The sequence below is a fragment of the Hippopotamus amphibius genome, chromosome 1, assembly GCF_030028045.1.
Source record: "Hippopotamus amphibius kiboko isolate mHipAmp2 chromosome 1, mHipAmp2.hap2, whole genome shotgun sequence".
NCBI lineage: Eukaryota > Metazoa > Chordata > Mammalia > Artiodactyla > Hippopotamidae > Hippopotamus > Hippopotamus amphibius.
This window is the reverse complement of record NC_080186.1, coordinates 239,953,200-239,973,739: the sequence shown is the minus strand read 5'-3', so window position 1 is coordinate 239,973,739 and position 20,540 is coordinate 239,953,200. Positions and strand designations below refer to the sequence as shown.

The following is a 20,540-nucleotide window of genomic DNA, read 5'->3' as shown; positions in this document are numbered from 1 at the left end:
ATAACCTCAAGCACGTTGCCAGTTACCCACCTTCATCACATGACAGACCCCATGTGAGAGAACTTCTCTATGATATATACCCACAAGCAGAATTATGTCATTAAAATGCATACACCTGGGCTTCCTAGGTGGCGCAGTGGTTAAGAGTCCGCCTGCCAATGCAGAGGTCACGGGTTCCATCCTAGCTCCAGGAAGATCCCACATGCCGCGGAGCAACTAAGCCCGTGTGCCAAAAAAAATAAAATAAAATAAAATGCATACACCTAAGTGTACTGAGTATTGCCATGCTACTCTTCAGGATGCGTGCAGCACTGACCCTCCAACAATAGGGCCCGAGGATGACTGGATGCACACATTCCCACAAGCATTTGGAATGACCACAATATTCTAACATATCCCAGAGGAGTCATGAGTGTGGAGAGAGCAGCTCTGGTGCTGGTGGCAAATTCAGTGTTTTGGGTTTTCTGACAGTGTCTATCTTTGGGGGCTACTTTGTGGCTGCTTGGTTCTGGGAGTCATTCCTAAAGTTCAGGCAAAACTCTGTCTTTTTTATTCCGTTAAGTCTCAAGTTTTTTTTTTTTTTTCAATATAATCATTTTGTTAACAACAGGAACCCCTGGTGTTCAGACAAGAGTACAAAGCACAATCTTTATTTTTTTTCCCTGTGAGTTAAATTCTTACATTTTTATAATGAAACTAAAAAGTTTTCATAGTTAATTTATCAAAACTTATCAAAAACATGACCCCTGCCTATTAAGGTTCTTATTGTGCAGAACAAAAATGTGAAAGTAAAGTTCTGCTCATGGAAGGATTCTGTGTGCCAAAAGATGCACAGTCTCAATTTCAAAATTTTTGCATCAAAAAGAAAATTCTATGGTCATGATTTCTTTGCAAACTAAACAAGAGAAGAATAAACAAGCAAATAGTAGCTAAATTTTTATTTCCATTCCCAAGTATTCTCTGTTCCAATATAGAATCTTCAACATTCATCAAATAATTTCTTGATTACAAAAAGGTATACAGTTTCAACCTATGCTTAAGGTCAGATATACCATGACCAATTCACTAAGGCAAATCATACCTTTCAGCTTTTCTGTTAAGTGCTATAAAATCGGCTTTGTTTTAATTGGTGGATGCACTTCATGATTTCTTTAAAAAGGTGACAAAACAATCCCAGTGAAAGATTCTAGTAAGCAGTTCCTTTTCTACATGCAACAAGATAATTAAACTTTCTCTCTCTCCATGCCATTTTGCTTTGTGTCTTTCACTTTGTTTTGGTAACACGGAGATGGACAATGTCTTGACAAAGCATGTAAACTACAACTCAGAGGTCAAGAAAAAGCTGAAGATGATCTTTTTTAAAGTAAAAATAAAATTGTTTAGATAGTACATAGCTACAATCACACAAAAACAAAGAAAAATAAAAGGTCACCAAAAAACCAAAGCAGGGAATAAAGATTTGTGACAATTTCAGTACCACAATTATTTGTAAAAGAGCTTGCACTGTGATTTTCAACAGCCGCTTACAATGAAAGAACAGCTTAAGATGCTTACACCATTACAGAGAAGAGAGGTATACTCAAAAGGGTGAAAAGCATACATTTACCAATATTTGTATAAAAATCCTGGATCAAGTGTCCAACTAATTTTTATATACAAAATTTAACCTTAGAACTTCTCTATTTCTTTTTTTTTTAATGTTTATTTATTTATTTATTATTTTTTGGGGGGTACACCAAGTTCAATCATCTGTTTTTATACACATATCCCCGTATTCCCTCCCTCCCTTGACTCCCCCCCACCCTCCCTCGAGTCCCCCCCACCCTCCCCGTTCCCAGTCCTCTAAGGCATCTTTCATCCTCGAGTTGAACTCCCTTTGTTATGCAACAACTTCCCACTGGCTATCTATTTTACAGTTGGTAGTATATATATGTCTGTGCTACTCTCTCGCTTCATCTCAGCTTCCCCTTCACCCCCCGCCCCCTCCCAAACCTTGAGTTCTCCAGTCCACTCTCTGCATCTGCGTCCTTGTTCTTGTCACTGAGTTCATCAGTACCATTTTTAGATTCTGTATATGTGAGTTAGCATACAATATTTGTCTCTCTCTTTCTGACTTACTTCACTCTGTATGACAGACTCTAGGTCTATCCACCTCATGACATATAGCTCCATCTCATCCCTTTTTATAGCTGAGTAATATTCCATTGTATATATATGCCACATCTTCTGTATCCATTCATTTGTTGATGGGCATTTCGGTTGCTTCCATGTCCTGGCTATTGTAAATAGTGCTGCAATAAACATGATGGTACAAGTTTCTTTTGGGATTATGGTTTTCTTTGGGTATATGCCCAGGAGTGGGATTACTGGATCATATGGTAGTTCTATTTGTAGTTTTTTAAGGAACCTCCAAATTGTTTTCCATAGTGGCTGTACCAGCTTACATTCCCACCAACAGTGCAGGACAGTTCCCTTTGCTCCACACCCTCTCCAACATTTGTGGTTTCCAGATTTTGTGATGATGGCCATTCTGACTGGTGTGAGGTGATACCTCATTGTGGCTTTGACTTGCATTTCTCTGATGATGAGTGATGTTGAGCATCTTTTCATGTGTTTGTTGGCCATCTGTAGAACTTTTCTATTTCTAACTGGACATACTGATTGAAAGAAAAGTTAACTGTTAGATTGAGTGAAGTACAATATTCCACATGGGAAGCACCAGGGTTTCTAGATCAAACCCTCAGGACACAGAGAAATCCAAAGGACTGGGCTGGTCCAAAATCTCTATCATGGGAATCCCTGCCTCCCTTCTACTTAGTGTCCAGAAATGCTCTAGGCTCACTAAACCAAGAGATTAAGGTAAAAGCAAGTGAACATGTGACCCTGACTAGGAGGAGAGAGGGGGACAATTGAAACACTGCTCAGACTTTTAGCGGGAACACAGTACTGGTCTAAACATCCTGAGGTTAGATGATAATAAAATATTGTACCAAAACAGTAAAAAAAAATCACAGTTTAAACAGAATTACTAAAGAACTGAAATAACAATGTACAGTACAGTGACTGCCAGCAGTAGACCTAAGTCTCTTGACAGAAATAAAGTTTACGGCTTTAAAAAAAAAAAAAAGGTAATATTGCCTTCTTGATTTTTGCATTTATTTTGAAATACCCTTTGGTATACACATATTAACTTTATCTAATGCTAACCTTATAGATTTTGCCCTTGGTCCCGTTTCAGGTTTAGAGACAGGACAAATGAGATAGCTACTGCAAATGAGCAGAAACTCCAAAGATGTCTCAGGCCTGGAGTTTTAAGAAGTACCTTATTCTGATAACCCCACTAGTGGTAGCTGAGAAAAGGCCTTCCCGAACCCGCACTCCACCACCCCACCCCAAGCAGTTATCAAGGCATCCTAAGGATGCAAGCTTTTCTTTTTTTTCTTTAACTGCTTTTTCTAATACGCTCCTAGGTAAATAAGACATGAGAAAAATTAAACACGTGCCCTGCTACAGTACTTAAAGGGGGTAAAAAGTGCAACCTTTAACAAAATGTGTTTTCATAATGAAATACGCCTTTCCCCTTTCAACGGACAAGCCTTCCAGGAATTCATTCTTGGTTTCATAATACTGTATAGCCAATTTACAAACTACTTCTGAAACTACCATTAAAAGAGTGAAAACGGTGTTACGTCATTAGAACCTCATAAGACCCTGACCTCAGGAAAGGATTCTGTTAGGGACTTCAGCCCTGTGGAACACGAAGACCCTGACCCTGGAGGGTCTCGCTTCTATTTAGAGCGGGCCCCTTTCCCGCTCGTGCACAATCTGGTGCCGCTGCCTTCTCCAAAATCAAGTCTCCTCCCAGTGCATCCACACAGCCTTAAAGCTCAGGACACATCTGTTCCACTTCCAGAAACCTTTTTAAAGATACGCTGGCATAGTGTTTCCACTGTTTACAGGCACTTTCTCTTGGGTCCGCACAGGCACCCCTCCACTTGCTCTGTCACCATCAGGACTTCTGTTACTTTCTGTGACTTTTCACATCTTCTTCCCATTGTTCAAAGGGGACATAAGACCACATCCCAAACGTGTGCAACAGTCCCATCGGCCCACTGGAAAGTTCACCCATTCTTTAATTGCTGTTACCTTCACTCTTGATGTTCACTGATGTTCTATACCTAATCTTCCCTCTCTCTTCCCCAAAAACGCCAGGGGAAAGAAGCAACCTTCTGATTTCATGATGATCACAGTGATTTCTGAAATATGTTCAGAGAATGAACCAGGCTGGGTCTCTTCTAAGTCACTAGGATGTGGATCACCCTCTGAACAGAGGCAGAAGCTGAAATCTGAATTCCTGAATGCAGGCAAACATAGGAGGGCATCACTTCCCCTCACCGTTAGGGGGTTGAGGGTGAGGGGAACATGTCTAGGGAATTCTTTCTCCGACACTACGTCTGCTTAGTTTGGTGGTGCTTCAGGCTGTCCTGGCAGAGTCAGTGTCAACCAGCTCACATCCATAATGAACTGACTGGCAACGATGGAGTTCCCGCTGCCGAAACCATTGTATGGAACCGTGCCAATCACTAAGGGCAGCTCAAGCATCGGTTTTTTAGCACCAGTGCTGTGAATATACACAGGGAAAGAGTAGTGCACTCGGATGATGCAGCAGTCCAGGATGGACGGCGTCACGGGCGGGACCTTGAGGGTCTTCCGGAGGCCATGTGGTTCCTGCACACGTCGGCCACCATGAGCCGCACGGTCCTTGCTTTCCCGCTGCCCGGGGACGTCTGCGTCTGGAAAATGACAGCTTTGGGTGCAATCAGACGAGAGGAACAATCCTCTATTTCTGCACAGATTGGAATAGCATCTCCGTTACAGTAGCCCTTTCTTTCAATTTTGACACTCAGCAAGACTGGACCAGAAGTGAAAAACCAACAGCCAGCCATTTTCTTTTGAGTTTTCAGTAGAGGGGTTCGTAATGCTGGTGCGTTGACGTCGATGTGACTGACGACCTGGGGTTCCCGGTTAAACACTCTGATCAGGTGCCTGGGGTCGTTCCAAATCCGTCCTCACACAGGACTGAATACGTCTCTCTTTCCCGGTGAATGAGGTTCCCAAAGGTTCAGATGGAAATTGAAAGCTAAACGGAAACTCCTGTCTTCCAGGCTGCAGTAGGAGGACGGCTTCACCTGCTGGGGGCTCGCGCAGGCTCAGGCGCACGTTCAGGTACTCCTCCTCCGGGGAGGCGGCCGGGGCGGCGGCGCTGGCGCGCGGGATCCAGGCCGGGGCGGCGCGGCCCGAGGCCTCCAGGCGCAGCGCGCGCAGGGTCCCCGGCTCAGCAGCCTCCAGCGGCACGGGCGCCGCCACCGGCTCGCCTCTCCAGTCGCTGCCCTTGCGCTCCTTCTCGAACGCCAGCCCCAGGCTCTTCACGCGGCCCTGGAAGCCCGCCGCCGCCCACCCTACCCGGCGACGCTGCCGCGCCAAGGTCAGCAGCGGCCCGGAGCCGGGATGGCGAGCGCAGGCGCGCCGCTGTCAAGGGCGCCGGCCGCACGGCGAGGGCCCCCGCGGCCGCTGTGCGGTGCCTGGTGGAGCCGCCACCAGTTCTTTTTTGTCCCCTAATAAATTGTCTGCTTAAACGATTTGAGTCATTCCATTTCTGTTCCTAAAAACCATAAAAAGAAATACAACAGGGACAGCACAGTCAACACTATATGTACTTACTACAATCTTTTTTTTTTTTTTTAATCTTAGAAGAATGAATCTAGATTTCCTGAATAACGTAACTATTCATATTTTTCTTTTGGTCTTCAGGATATTTTGAGAATGTTTGTTTTATAGTCATCATGGTTCTTAGATGAGACCATAGGTTAAAAGATGAAAATTCTTTCTCAATATTTTATCTTGAAATTTTACATATTTCCTTTCTTATATGTCCTTCTATTACAAATTAAATAAACCATCCTAATAAGGACATTTGACTGTCTTTTGTATGTGTTTACCTTTTTAACACAGGATCCTGGGAAAGGAGCAAGAAGCTCCTCTGATCGCTGCTGAACGCCGAAGTAGCCCGGAGACTGGGGCATCCTGAGGCTCACATGGTGAGGGGCTGAGCCTAGCAGTGGCGTGAGTGTGGAGGGTTGAAAGGACCCTGAAACTAAAGACCAAAGTGCAGCTCCTTAACTAGAACAAGAGGGAAAATTATCCACAAGAAAGACTTCATGCTTAATCTGGTTCCTTCCTCACCCTACTCACACCCCAAGATTTAAAACCTGACTTCGCTTGAGACCAAGACATAGAGTTCCTTTGCCATTAGCCTTCCGGAAACTCTTCGCCCTGCTCACTGCGCACCATAAGGAGGGAAGGTTTTTCTCTAAGTCTATGCTAGTCTGACTGAAGGGTCACTAAGGATGAGAGGTTTCTCCTTGCCATTCTCCAGCCCAGTTATTTGCAGCAAACCATTAGACAGCAGGGCACATGCAGTAGAGTTCACAGGGGAAAAGCTGTCACTTAGGATACCAAATGTCATGGAGTGTCACTTTCAAGAGGAGGTTTTAATCACCAGACTGTGTCCTGCTGGCACTCCCTGTCTGGCTCTTCTCTCCTGCTTGCTTTACTGAAGCAGGATACCTGGTGGCTCCCTGCCCCCTGCAGAGGCCCACTTGGCAAGGAACTCAGGGCAGCTCCTAACCTATGTCAGCAAGGAATTTAATCCCAAACTGGTAAAATTCAGTTGTACAGTTTTGTTGGAAGCAAAATACCAATCATATCGCATACATTTGTTTTCTTGAAGTTTATTAAAGGAGGTTCACATTCTTACAAATAAAAAGTACAGAAATCAAAACAATGGCACGTATCTTTCATTTTGTTACACAAATTCAGAAGACGTTGTACACTGATTTTACCAATCATCTTCACATCGCAGGGTAATACACATGTCATCCCTGCCAACGGGACTGTATCTAGTGAGGGACTCCGCGCAAATCTCAGGGCTCCAGGCAGCCCGGGGTCTTCCGGGCCACTGCTTGTCGGGTCCGCTGCCACCAGGCCTGCGACCGGCGGTGGCCCCCGGGGGCAGGAGCCGGGCGACGCTCCGCAGGGGCCCCGCCGTCTGGGTTCCCGGGCTGCGCCCGTCGGTCCGGGAAGCGGTGCCACCCGCAGTGGGGGCTGCGGCGGCGGCGGCCGCCTCTCCTGGGGGCGCCTCCGGGGCCGGGTGGGTCGCGGGCCGCCGCGAGGGGCCCGGGCCTCCGGCAAGCTGTCCGTTTCGCGAACGGTCCCAGCGCACAAGCCCGCGGGGACTGGAAAGCATTTCCCAGGCGAAGTCGGGGCCGTGCCAGCAGAGCTCGCCCAGGGCGCGGTAGAGAGCGAGCGGCCGGCGCGCAGAGCCGGCGGAGGTCCGGGCTGGCGGCCCCCGGGGCCCCGGCGCCCCGCGCGCAGGCGGCGGAGGCCTGCGCCATCGCGGGGGTCTCACGCCAGGAGACGCAGACCGCCTGGGAGGCCGGAGGGTGCGGAAGACCCCAGTCCGAATGGAGCGGGGTCTTAGGCTCGTCTGGCCTCCTGGCAGTCCCATCAGACAGGGGAGGTGGGGTGGTGACATTAACCCTACGAGATAATCGCATCAGAAGAATGCGAATTTTAATGCAAAGCCCCATCATCGTGGATAAGATTATGCAGGGTCAAATCTCTTCTTGATAGACTGGATGAGGGTTGAAATGGAAAAGTACTAGGACACCCGAGGAGGGCAAATTGTCTGGGGGGACACTAGGGTGTAGAAGGCCCCAAATCATGCTGCTAGTGTTGGAACAGAGACAGAAACGCAGATCTCCAAGCAAAGGAATGCTTGCAGGGGTGGGGTGAGGGGGTGGACGGGGGGGTAGCATGCCTGAGGAAGATTCCTGATGTAGAGGAGTGCCAAGGGTGGTGACCCAATTCTCAAATGGGACATTTTGACTTTCCCAGTTTTGTCCTCTCCTGGAGAATTGCTCAGTTCCAAGAACTTCAGGCTGTGTCTGGACCAGCGTCATGGCAAGAAGCTCCAGAAACTGCACTGCTGGGCTGGAGGAGCCGGTCCACCCCTCTCTGGGTGAGTGACCCTCAGCAGATCATCTCCTCTCTCTAGGCCTCCTTTTGTCATCTCTGAGGTGCAAGGCAAATTAACAAGACAGCTTTCATGAATGCATTCGACAATAAAAGTGAATATTTAGGCTCACCTGGCAGAAATTAATGTGCTCAATTATTATTACCATTATTATCAATACCATTGTGCATAGAATTATAATTTAATGAGAACAAATGTTAAACATTTGCTTTTCAGGGGAGGCTTTTTCCCTCTAAACGAACTTTTCCCTAACATATCGTATGCATGGTGCACTGCATTATAATACACCCTCCTTCATCTGTGTCAACCCGTTGACAAAAGCATCCGTGGCTACATTACTGATGTTCTTGGCTCGACATGTATTTTATTGTGATAAATTACAGTCATTCCCAACACGTAGGAAGCACATTTGTATGTCCTTCCCTGCTCCAGGTGCTGTGATAGGAGCCACACACACAAAGATGAAGCACTGGCTGCAGCTTTCAGTCCCTCCCTCTTAGTGAGAGAGCAAAGAGGCCGTCAAGAGACCATCTGAGAATACAGTGAAGTCCATGAACATTGCCATAGCTGACTTGATGAGCAGAGAGAAACATTCTAAACATGATGCTTCCCTTCAAAGCCAGATTTTTCTTGTTTGCTTAACTGCAGGGAGAAGGGGAGGAGCATGGTAAAATAATAAATGATAGGAAACAAAACAGAAAAACCAAACAGAACAGACAGTAAAGACGGCAGATGATTGAAAGCTCAGCTAGTTGCAAGGTTTACAGGGACAATTTAGGACACTCACAGCCGAGGTGAGGATTTCCACAAAGATACTCAGAACAGAAGAGCTCTGCCTGGGTGGACGGAGGGTGAGGGGCAACTCTGAAGTGTTCAAACCCAGGCACTGCTGAAATCCGAGGAGGAGGGAACGCACAGCAATCCGTGCTGCGCGTGCACCAGGAAGAGGTCACGACAGTGAAAGCCAGCCATGGGGTCCATCTACAGGTGCTGAGCTTCACATCACCGACAGACGCAAACTAGGTGACAAGAATAGCAGGGCAGGAACAGAGAGATAGTTTGGCCCCCATAGTTGGGTGTCCAGCATGTCCCTTTGCAATATCTAAAGCTCTGAAGTTCAGAGAGAATCCTGATGTATGATACCACCAGCACATTCCTACTGGAATTAGTCTACCCCGTTGCCTGGCAGAAACTGTCCCATCTGCATAGCAGTCTGACAGCTTTCATTCCTTCTTCTTTCCTTTCATAGGTATTACTCTTCCATAAACATTTGCAGGCCTAACTCCACCCCTGCATCCTCTAAACCTGAACAGAGTGAGTGTTTAAATTAATTGTACACATTATTTTATTTGATATTCAAGTTTTGTCATCTTTGGTCCGTGACAGCCCTGCAATCTCACTCGTTTTTCTTTGGTGGCATATGACCTCCTAGCCTTTTACAGTTTCCTTGTTTTCTGGTGCAATGAACTGTCCCAGGTGCAGCTTTTACTCTTCTTGCCCCAGACCTGCAGTCAGCCTTTTCTCCAAGGAAACTTGGTTCCTTTTATTGACAAATGCTATGTGAAAACCACAATTTTTAAATCAATGTGCTCAGTACTATTTTGTTGATAATCGCACCTAGTACTTTCAAGTAGATAAATCTAAGAAACACAATTTTTTAGAAAAAAATCATGAATTTATACTGAGTTTTAAGTTTAAAGTTACAGATTGCTTTCAGCATAGAAGAACCCCAGGGTAAGAAAATATAGAAATTATTAGAGAAGCTTCTGGGTAAGAATCATGCTTCCATTTAAGAATTACATAGAAGAATTAAACAATGGGACAACAGTTGCCAAAATATGTCACTGTTGTATGCCCTGGAAGTAATGACATAGCACACTCTCAAAACTGGGATTAGAAAGATAGTATATAGAAAGAAGTATTTTTATACCAAGAAGGACACATGGGAAAAACTGATTGATGACAACTAAGAAAAGAATTTTCAAAGTCTAAAATTCACAAGTGATTAATATTTATATACAAAGAACATATGACCTCTGCAAACTAAAATGATAAAGCAGGAAATCCAAAGGAAAATGTTCAAAACATATGAATAGGCTATTCACAAAAGAATAGTATAATACAAATTGGCTAAAGAGTGTGTGAAGAGAGGCTCAAAATCATTACAGACAAATAAATGTTAGCTTTTCTGCTGCACAGCACTTGTGGTCTCTTTCAATTTTGAAGACAGCATAGGACACTCTTAACAATAGTGCTCCAACCCACTTAGTCAGTGACTCAGAGGCTCAGAGGAAGAGAGGGCTCATGCCCAAAGGAGGACAAGGCAGCAGAAAAAGCTAACACACCACTTTGGCCTTATGGCCCAATATATCCGATGCTGGGCACCACATGGCCATGCAGCTGGAAGCGCCTGCCGTAATTAGGTCTGTCGGATCCACTGAGGCATGATGCTGAGCAGCATCCGTTATACGCTACATTCAGAGCTGAGTTTCACCACTTCAAATTCTGCCCCACAGTTCATAGCATATATTCGTTCTCTGCACCTGCTGTACCTTAAAACAACAGAAATGTATTCTGTCGTAGTGCTGGATGCCAGACGTCTGAAACCCAGGCGTCAGCAGTGCTTACTCCCTCTGAAAGCTCTAGGGGAGAAATCTTTCTTTGTCTCTTGCAGCTTCTGGTGGCTGTCAGCATCCCTTGACTTGTGGCTGCATTACTGCCATTTCTGCCACCGTGGTCCATTGCCTCCTCCCATGTCTGTGACAGAACTTCTCACTGCCTCACTCCTAAAAGGGCACTAGTCAGTGGGTTTGAGATCCACCTAGATAATCCAGGACAATCTCCTCATCTCAAGATCCTTCATTTAATTATATTTGCAAAGACTCTTTTCCCAAATAAGTTTAATTTCATAAATTCTGGGGATTAGGACAATGACATATCTTTTGAGAGGTGACCATTCAATCCACTACAAACACGATGTCATATCTTTGGGAATACAATTCCTTCTGTGTATTTTCTTTAAAAGGAATATCAAATAAACACACCTGTCTATTCCTATAATATTCGGAATTCAGGCAGGTGACAGAAACTACACCAGTTATTTGAACAGAACTGATGATTTAGAGGGGTGGGATAGGGAGGCTGGGAAGGAGTCATGGGAGGGAGGGGATATGGGGATATATGTATAAATACAGCTGATTCACTTTGTTGTACAGCAAAAACTGGCACAATAGTGTAAAGCAATTATACTCCAATAAAGAGCTTAAAAAAATAAAATATACAATTAGAAACTAGGTAGAAAGCTATCAATTTATGTAACTGAGAGGGTAAAAAGGAGAAATCTAAGATATCACAGAGAGAGCAACTACAGAGGCAGTTGGAGAAACAAAACCAAGAGACTGGATTATTAAACTTTGAAGTGTAAAGAACAGGGGTTGCTGAGCTGAAACCCAGATTGGGGAGGCAGGGGCAGTACTGGACTGCCGCCATTTTCTCTGAGCTCACAGGGACTGTGCAGCTGGGTCCCAGGTCTTTGATGAGAAGGTGAGGTGATGCTGGTGTTTCCAGGGGGACAACATGAAGCTACATGTGTTAGGAGAAAACAGCAAATTGGATGCAGCTGTTGCTATGAAAAGGCTAACTATGTAGCCCTCTAGAGGTAAAAATGCTGCTTCGTGGGAACCAACAGGAAATCCTCAGGAAATTGCCAGGAAGAAGCATGTTCTTTCTTTCTCCTACAGCCTGGCAGACGCCATCCAGCTTCTGCTAACAGAGAACCTGCTTTGGAGCTCGTTGGCAAAGGGGAAATGTGACTTGCAGAGTCCCAGCTCCAGCAACACAATATAAGAGCACAGACAAGTGGGTTTGAGGTCCAGAGAAAAGTACTTTAATAACTCACATATTTTCATATGTTACTTTCATTCTTGGAAGGCTACTCCATATTTTTCCCCAAATTGATCTTGGCCAAAAGTATTGGGTTGGCCAAAAGTATTGGGTTTGCCAAAGGGTTCATCTGAGATTTTCTGAAACACCTTAACAGAAAATCCCAAACAAACTTTTTGGCCAACCCAGTGGATGAGGAGTTGTCCAAAAAGTAAAGAGACAGCTTCATTTTCCAACCCACAAATTTTTTAAAACACCATTTTAAAGAAATCTAGAAAATTCAAACTAATCTGTATGGACAGAAGCAGGTCAGTGGTAGCCTGGGGGAGGGGGCAGGGGCCAGCGTGGAGGGAGTACAAAATGGCACAAGACAACTTGAGTGTGGTGATAATTTCACCAACTGTACACCTTAAATTATACGCTGTACATTATGCACTTTAAATGTGTGCATTAAGGTGTCAATTACACCTCAATAAAGCTTAAAACCCATCCAGGACTTCAAAAGCAGGAGGCGAGAGGGAGAGAGGCAAGTGGGGCTGCTAAAAACGGAAGAAGGAGGCAGAGAGGGGAACAGCAGATAGTGCGGGAGGAAGAAAATCAAAAAGCATTCTTCAGCTCCCAGAAAATTTTAGAGACCTCAGATCGTGGAATTTTCCCCCAAAGTCTCACGTCAACACGTCCCCATCCCCACTCCCTCCACAACTCACACATATACCATCACCCTCCCTCCTGCACAGGGGCTTTTGCAGGCACTTCGCATAAAACAACCACTCTGGAGCGCCAACCCCTCAGCCTCAGCTCTTGGAAGAGGTGCTCTGACATCCTGCGCAACAGGAACACAGAATCTAGAAAATCCAGGGAATCACCTTCTACATTTGGAAGGAAATCACCAGGTCCAGGCCACACTGGAGAAAAGATTACAAGAGGGTCATGAAGACTGGGAGGTGGGGATAATGGGAGGCCATTGCAAAGCCTCCCTGCCCACTGGGCGAGAAGAGCATCCATTAGGGGGGCAGCAATAGGCATGAAAGTCCAGGGGTTTGGGAGGAGTGGGAGTGCCAGGCAAGACTGGAGAGACTGCATACATGCAGAGGGACTGTGAGGTTTTTTAAAATTTTTATTTTAACATATGGAGACTCAGGGCATGTCTCACACATGGTGGTGTTTACATTCTGTGAGATACTGAGGCTTCCATATTGTGCAGAGTTGTTTTAAGTCTCAATATTGTGTTCCATTGGTCTGTCGGTCTATCCCTTACAAGGCATTCATATCACAGAATCTCTCCTCTTCTGTGACAATGGATTCGAGTGTATCTGTGAGAGGCAGAGATAAATGATGAGGAGAATAAGGAAGAATTGGGGCTCATTTTAAACACATCTACATTTATGCCACGCCCCTCAAATGCCACAAGGGTCTTGGTTTTAGGCTTGGAAAAGATGACCATGGTGCAGAGGCTGACTTATCAGAGCAGGGGAGTCCAGGGAGAAAAATAAGTTGGAAGAAAGAAATAAGTGAGAGGGAAGGAAACTCTGGGTCAAAAAGTCCTGTAGAATGGAGAGGCGAGCCAACCTGAGATGGACACGCAAAGCTTTATCTGCTGGAGTCACCCCCTCCAAAACCGAGGGTCACCAAAATTCATTTGCAAAAGCTAAGCAAAGCAAAACCAACAAAAACTAACACACAAAAAAGCCCAGACAGTTAGACCTGGGTCCCTGCCAGAAGATCCACTCCGTCCACTTGCCACGTCGTGTTCCCTTTACACCCCTGCAAGCAGGGGAACGGCACCGCCTAGGCAAGAGCTCAGATCCTGCCCCTCAGCGGAGGGACCCCACCTCAGCCCGCCCCGCTCCCTCCCAGCGCCGGCCTGCGGGTGCCTCCTGCCGGCCTCAGTGATTTCCCGAGGCTTGAGGGCAGGAGGCGGACCGCGGCTGGTTCCCACAGGCCCGTCCGTTCCGCCTGCGTTAACCTCCAGGCTGGAAGGAGCGCAGCGGGGCCTTTGCCGCCCACTCACCACTAGGGGGCAGCGGCACGCCGGGCGCTCTCGAGACGTCGCGGTTCCGGGCAGCGCGGGACTCCGCGGGGGCCTGAAGCCGCGCGCTCCGCCTGAGAGGACGCGCCGACGCCGCCATCTTACGTTCCGGGGTCGGGGCTGCTTTCTCCAAAATCCATGTTGTTGTCCCGCCCTCCAGCTTTACTGAGATATAATTGACATACAGTGTTGTGTAAGTTGAAGGTGTACAGTGTGTTGGTTTAATACACTGACATACTGTGAAAGAACGACTACTGTAGCATTAGTTAACCTCTATCACCTCACATAATTACCATTTCTTTTTCTGATGAGAGCATTTAAGATGTACTCTCTTTGAAACTTTCAAGTATACAAGGCAGTATTGTTAACCACGGTCTCCATGCTGCACATTAGAGTCCCGAGAACTTATTCATCTTCTAACTGGAAGTTTGTGCCCTTTGACCATACCCCATCCGTGCCAACTCTCATTCTACCCTCTGTTTCTATGAGTACGGGTTTTTTAGACCCCGTATGTGAGTGAGACCATACAGTATTTGTCTTCCTCTGTCTGACTTTTATTTCACTCAGCATGATGTCCTCAAGGTCGGTCCATGTTGTTGCAAATGGCAGGATTTCTTTCTTTCTCATAGCTGAGTAGCATTCCATTCAGTATATGTACCGCATCTTCTTTATCCATTCATCTGTTGACTGACACTTATGTTGTTTCCATGTCTTGGCTATAGTGAATAGTGCTGCAATGGACACGGGAGTGCAGATATCTCATCAAGATCCTGATTTCATTTCCTTTGGATAGATACCCAGAAGCAGAATCGGTGGATCATATGATGATCCCATTTTTAATTTTTTGAGGAACCTCCATACTATTTCCATAGCGGCTGCACCAATTTACATTCCCATCAACAGTGCACATCCACATCCTCACCAACACTTGTTACCTCTTGTCTTTTTGGTGATAACCATTCTAACAAGTGTGAAGTCATATCCCATTGTGGTTTTTTTGTTTTCTGGTTTTAAATGTATACTATTATTTATTTACTTGTTTGTTTATTTTCATTTATTGGCTGCATTGGGTCTTCATTGCTGCACACGGGCTTTCTCTAGCTGTGGTGAGCAGGGGCTACTCTTTATTTCAGTGCACAGGCTTCTTATTGCAGTGGCTTCTCTTGTTGCAGAACACAGGCTCTAGGCACGTGGGCTTCAGTAGTTGCGGCACGTGGGCTCAGTAGTTGTTGCTCACAGGCTTAGTTGTTCCGCAGCATGTGGGATCTTCTCGGACCAGGGCTTGAACCTGTGTCCCCTGCATTGGCAGGAGAATTCTTAACAACTGCACCACCAGGGAAGCCCCCATCGTGGTTTTGATGTACATTTCGCTCATAATTAGTGATGTTGGCATCTTTTCCTGTACCTGTTGGCCATTTGTATGTCTTCTTTAGAAAAGAATGTCTATTCAGTTCCTCTGACCATTTTTTAATTAATTATTTTTTTGCTATTGTGCTATGAGTTCTTTATGTATTTGGATACTAGCCCCTTATAAGCTATATGATTTACAAATATTTTCTCACATTCTATAGCTTATCTTTCCATGTTGTTGGTTGTTTCCTTTGCTGTGCAGAAGCATTTTGTTTACTATAACCCCACTTATTAATTTTTGTTTTTGTTGCTTGAGCTTCTGGTGTCTTATTCACAATATCATTGGCAAGACCAATGTTAAGGAGATTTCCCCTATGTTTCCTCTAGAAATTTTGAGGTTTCAGGTTTTCTGTTTAAGTCTTTAATCCATTTTGAGTTAATTTTGAGAGTGGTGTAAGTAAGATAAGGATCCAATTTCACTTTTCTTAAACTGGTTATCTAGTTTTCCCAACACCATTTATTGAAGAGACTATCCTTTCCCCATTGAGTATTTTTGGCTCCCTTGTCAAGTATTAGTTGACTGTACATGCTTGAGTTTATTTCTGGGCTCTCAATTCTCTTCCATTGGTCTACTTTTATGCCAGTACCATACAGTTCTGGTTATATATCTTTGTAGTATAGTTTGAAATCAGGAGGTGTGATGCCTCTAACTTTGTTCTTCTTTCTCAGGATTGCTTTGCTATTTGGGTCTTTTATGATTCCATACAAATTTTAGGACTTTTTTCTGTTTTTGTGAAAAATGTCAATGAATTTTAATAGGGATTGCACTGAATCTATAGAAGGCTTTGAATAGTGTGGACATTTTACCTATATTAATTCTCCTGATCCACGAACATGGGCTATTTTACATTTATTTGTGTCTTTTTCCATTTCTTTCCTCAGTGTCTTATAGTTTTCAGTGTACAGATCTTTCTCAGCCTTAGTTAAATGTATTCCAAAATTCAGTAGTTGTGGCTCACTGGCTCTAGAGCACAGACCCAATCGTTGTGGCACACAGGCTTTGTTGCTCTGTGGCATGTGATATCTTCCTGGAACAGAGATAGAACCCATGTCCCCTGCATTGGCAGGTGAATTCTTAACCACTTTGCCACCAGGGGAGTCCCTGATGCTATTGTTAATGGGATTGTTTCCTTTATTTCTTTTTTAAAAATTTAATTTAATTTTAAATTTTTGGCTGCAATGAGCCTTCGTTGCTCTGCTCAGGCTTTCTCTAGTTGTGGCAAGCAGGGCTACTCTTCGTTTTGGTGCATGGGCTTCTCATTGCAGTGGCTTCTCTTGCTGTGGAGCATGGGCTCCAGGTGAGTGGGCTTCTGTAGTTGCAGCATGTGGTCTCAGTAGATGTGGCACACAGGCTTAGTTGCTCCGTGGCATGTGGGATCTTCCTGGACCAGGGATCAAACTGGTGTCCCCTGCATTGGCAGGCAGATTCTTAACCACTGCATCACCAGGGAAGTCCCTCCTTTATTTCTGTTTCAGATAATTTGTTGTTAGTATATAGAAACACAATTGATTTCTGTAGGTTGATTTTTAATCCTCTGCAACTTTACTGAATTTGTAGATGAGTTCTAACGATTTTTTGGTGGAGTGTTTGGGATTATATAAAATCATACCATCTGCAGACAAAGACACTATTATTCTAACTTTCCTGTTTGGATTTTTTGATGTTGTTGTTTTTGTTTGTTTTGCCTGATTGCTGTGGCTAGGATTTCCAGCACTATGTTTATAGAAGTGGTGAAAGTTGGCACCTTGTCTTGTTCCTAATCTTACAGGAAAAACTTTCTACCTTTCACCATTGAGTATGATATTAGCATAGCTTGTCATATATGACCTTTATTATGTTGGTGTATGTTCCTTCTATACCAAACTTGTTGAGAGTTTTTAATGATAAAAAGATGCTGTATTTTATTAAATTACTTTTATGAAGCTGTTAAAATATTTAAATAATTATCATTTAAATAATTTCTTCTTTTCTTATATTAATGTGGTGTGTCACACTTTTTGATCTGTGTGTGTTAAACCCTCCTTATATTCCAGGGTTAAAGCCTATTTGATCATAGTGCAAGAGCCATTTACTGTGCTGCTGAATTCAGTTTGCTAGAATTTTGTTGAGAATTTTTGCATTTGCATTCATCACAGATATTGGCCTATAGTTTTTTTTTCTTACAGTGTCCTTATCTGGCTTTGGTATCAGGGTAAAACTGACCTCATAAAATGAGTTCGGATATGTTCCCTTCTCTTAGATTTTTTTGGAAGAGTTATGAAGGATTTCTGTTAATTATTCTTTAAATGTTTGGTAGAATTCACCAGTAAAACCATCTGGTCCTGGGCTTGACTTTTGGGGCAGGTTTTTGATTACTGATTTAATCTTCTTACTCATTATCAGTCTATTCAGATTTTCTATTTTTTCATGATTCATTCTTGGTAGGATGTATGTTTCTAGAAATTTTCCATTTCTTCTAGGATATCCAGTTTTTGGTGTTCGTGTTAGTTTCTTATGATCATTTATATCTCTGTGGTATCAGTTGTAATGTCTCTTCTTCCATTTCTGGGGTTTTTTTTAACAAATTTGATTCTTCTGTCATTTTTTCTTAGTCTGGTTTAAAGTCTGTCAATTTAGTTTATCTCTTCAAAAAAAAAAAAAACACAACAGCTCCTAGTTTCCTTGAGCTTTTGTTTTTGTGGTCTCTATTTCATTCTTTCTGCTCTGTTCTTTATTTCCTTTGTTTGCTTACTTTGGGCTTAGTTTGTTCTTTTTTTTTCTAGTGCCTTAAGCTGTACAGTTAGAGTGCTTACTGGAGATCTTTCTTTTTTCTTAATGTAGGCATTTATTACTATAGACTTTCCTCTTAGAACTGCTTTTGCTGCACCCCATATATTTTGGTATATTCTGCTTCTTTCTTTTTTAAAAATTTATTTAATTGAAGTATAATTGATTTACAATGCTTTATTAATTTCTACCACACAGCAGAGTGATGCAGTTATACATATATATACATTCTTTTTCATATTCTTGGTATATTGTGTTTCTATTTCAGTTTGTTTCAAGATATTTTTTATTTCTCTTTTGATTTCTTCTTTGACCCATTGGTTGTTCAGTAGTATGTTGCTTAACTTCTAGATATTTGTTAATTTTGCACTTGTCATCCTGTTATTGATAACTAGGGTTATTCCATTGTGATCAGGAAATACTTGGTATGATGTCAATCTTCTTAAATTTGTTAACACTTGTGCTGTGACCTATGATACGATCTGTCCTGGAGAATGCTCCAGATAGAAGAATGTGTTGGATGGAGTGTTCTGTATATGTCTGTTAGCTTCATCCAGTATAAAGTATAGTTCAAGTCTAACGTTTCTTTGCTGATTTTCTCTCTGGAGGATCCCTCCATTGTTGAAAGTGGAGTATTGAAGACTACTACTATTACTGAATTGTTGTCCATTTCTCCCTTCAGATGTGTTAGTATTTGAATAATATGTTTAGGTGCATATATGCTGAATGTTATATTTTCTTCGTGAATTGACCCCTTCATGATTATATAACAACCCTCTTTGTCTCTCATGCTCATTTTTGGCTTTACATCTATTTTGTATGATACAACTATAGCTAGCCTTGCTCTCTTTTGGTTTCCATTTGTATCAAATATCTTTTTCCACCCTTCACTTTGAGCTTATGTGTGTTATTTGATCTGAAGTATCTTCTAGGCAGCATATAGTTGGTTCTTGTTTTTTCTAATCCATCAAGCCACTCTGTGTCTTTCTATTGGAGAATTTAACTCATTTACAAATAGAGAATTATTAATAGGTAAGAACTTGCTAATGCAATCTTATTAATTGTTTAATGGCTGTTTCGTAATTTCCTTGTTCCTTTCTTCGTCTCTTGCTGCCTTCCTTTGTGAATTGGTGATTTTCTGTAGTGGTATGGTTTGATTCACTTCTCTTTATCTTTTGAGAATCTGCTGTAGGTTTTTGCTTTCTGGTTACCAGGAGGTTTACATAAAACATCTTAGAGATAGAACAGTGTTTTATGCTGATAACCACATAACAGATTGCATACAAAAACTACCCTTTTACTACCCCCTTTAACGTTTTTGATATCACAATTTACCTCTTGTTATACTGTGTATTTATACAAATTATTGTACTATAGTTATTTCTAACACTTTTATCCTTTAACCTTTATACTAGAGTTAAGTGGTTAACACAGCACCATATTATAGTGTTAGGGTATTCTGAATTTGACTATACACTTATCTTTCCTAGTGTGTTGTTTGCTTTCATGTTACTCCTTGACTTTTCATGTTCCTTGAAGTTTTGCATCATTTCTTCTCATTTGAAATAGCAATCACCTCCTCCAGGCTTTACTAACTGCCTTTGGGAGAAAAATGGCTTCTGTCAGCCCTCCTAGAGATTCTGAGGCTACTCAGACAGGCTATAGGTACACCTACTCCACTCTTCTTGCTCCCTCTTGTGGCAGAATTCTTAAGCTTGTATGCCTTCTCTGGATTCTGCAATGAACCTGGCCTAGGGCTGACTGCTTCTCTTTTGTTTTCCCAAAGGTGGTGCTCAAGCTCAAGTTTGGGCACACTCTCTGGCTTGCACAGTTGGGCAGGCTTTATGCACATGCTCACTAGCCATCTGCCAAAGCTAGATCGTGCTGCCGCAGCGGGAGAGGGCCTCTTTGTCAGCATCTTGCAGAGCTGGGAAAGCAGTGTACCTTTTTTTTTTTCAAATAAATGTATTTATTCACTTATTGGCTGCATTGGTTCTTCGTTGCTGCACACAGGCTTTCAATAGTTGTGAAGAGTGGGGTTACTCTTTGTTGTGGTGCTCAGGCTTCTCACTGCGGTGGCTTCTCTTGTTGCGGAGCACAGGCTCTACGTGTGTGGGCTTCAGTAGTTGTGGCACATAGGTTCAATAGTTGTGGTTCAGGGGCTCTAGAGCACAGGGTCAGTAGTTGTGGCACATGGGCTTAGTTGCTCCACGGCATGTGGGATCTTCCCAGACCAGGGATCTAACCTGTGTCCCCTGCATTGGCAGATGGATTCTTAATCACTGCACCACCAGAAAAGCCTCAGCGTATCTTATTTTAATGTAAGAAAGATCATAGACCAAGAAGACCTCTCTTGG

General features: G+C 43.5%; 1 pseudogene; it reads right to left on the bottom strand.

Annotated features, from left to right (window-relative positions):
- Positions 1-4,161: 4,161 nt before the first annotated feature.
- On the bottom strand, positions 4,162-14,106 carry LOC130844516 (arrestin domain-containing protein 4-like; annotated as a pseudogene).
- Positions 14,107-20,540: the final 6,434 nt, after the last annotated feature.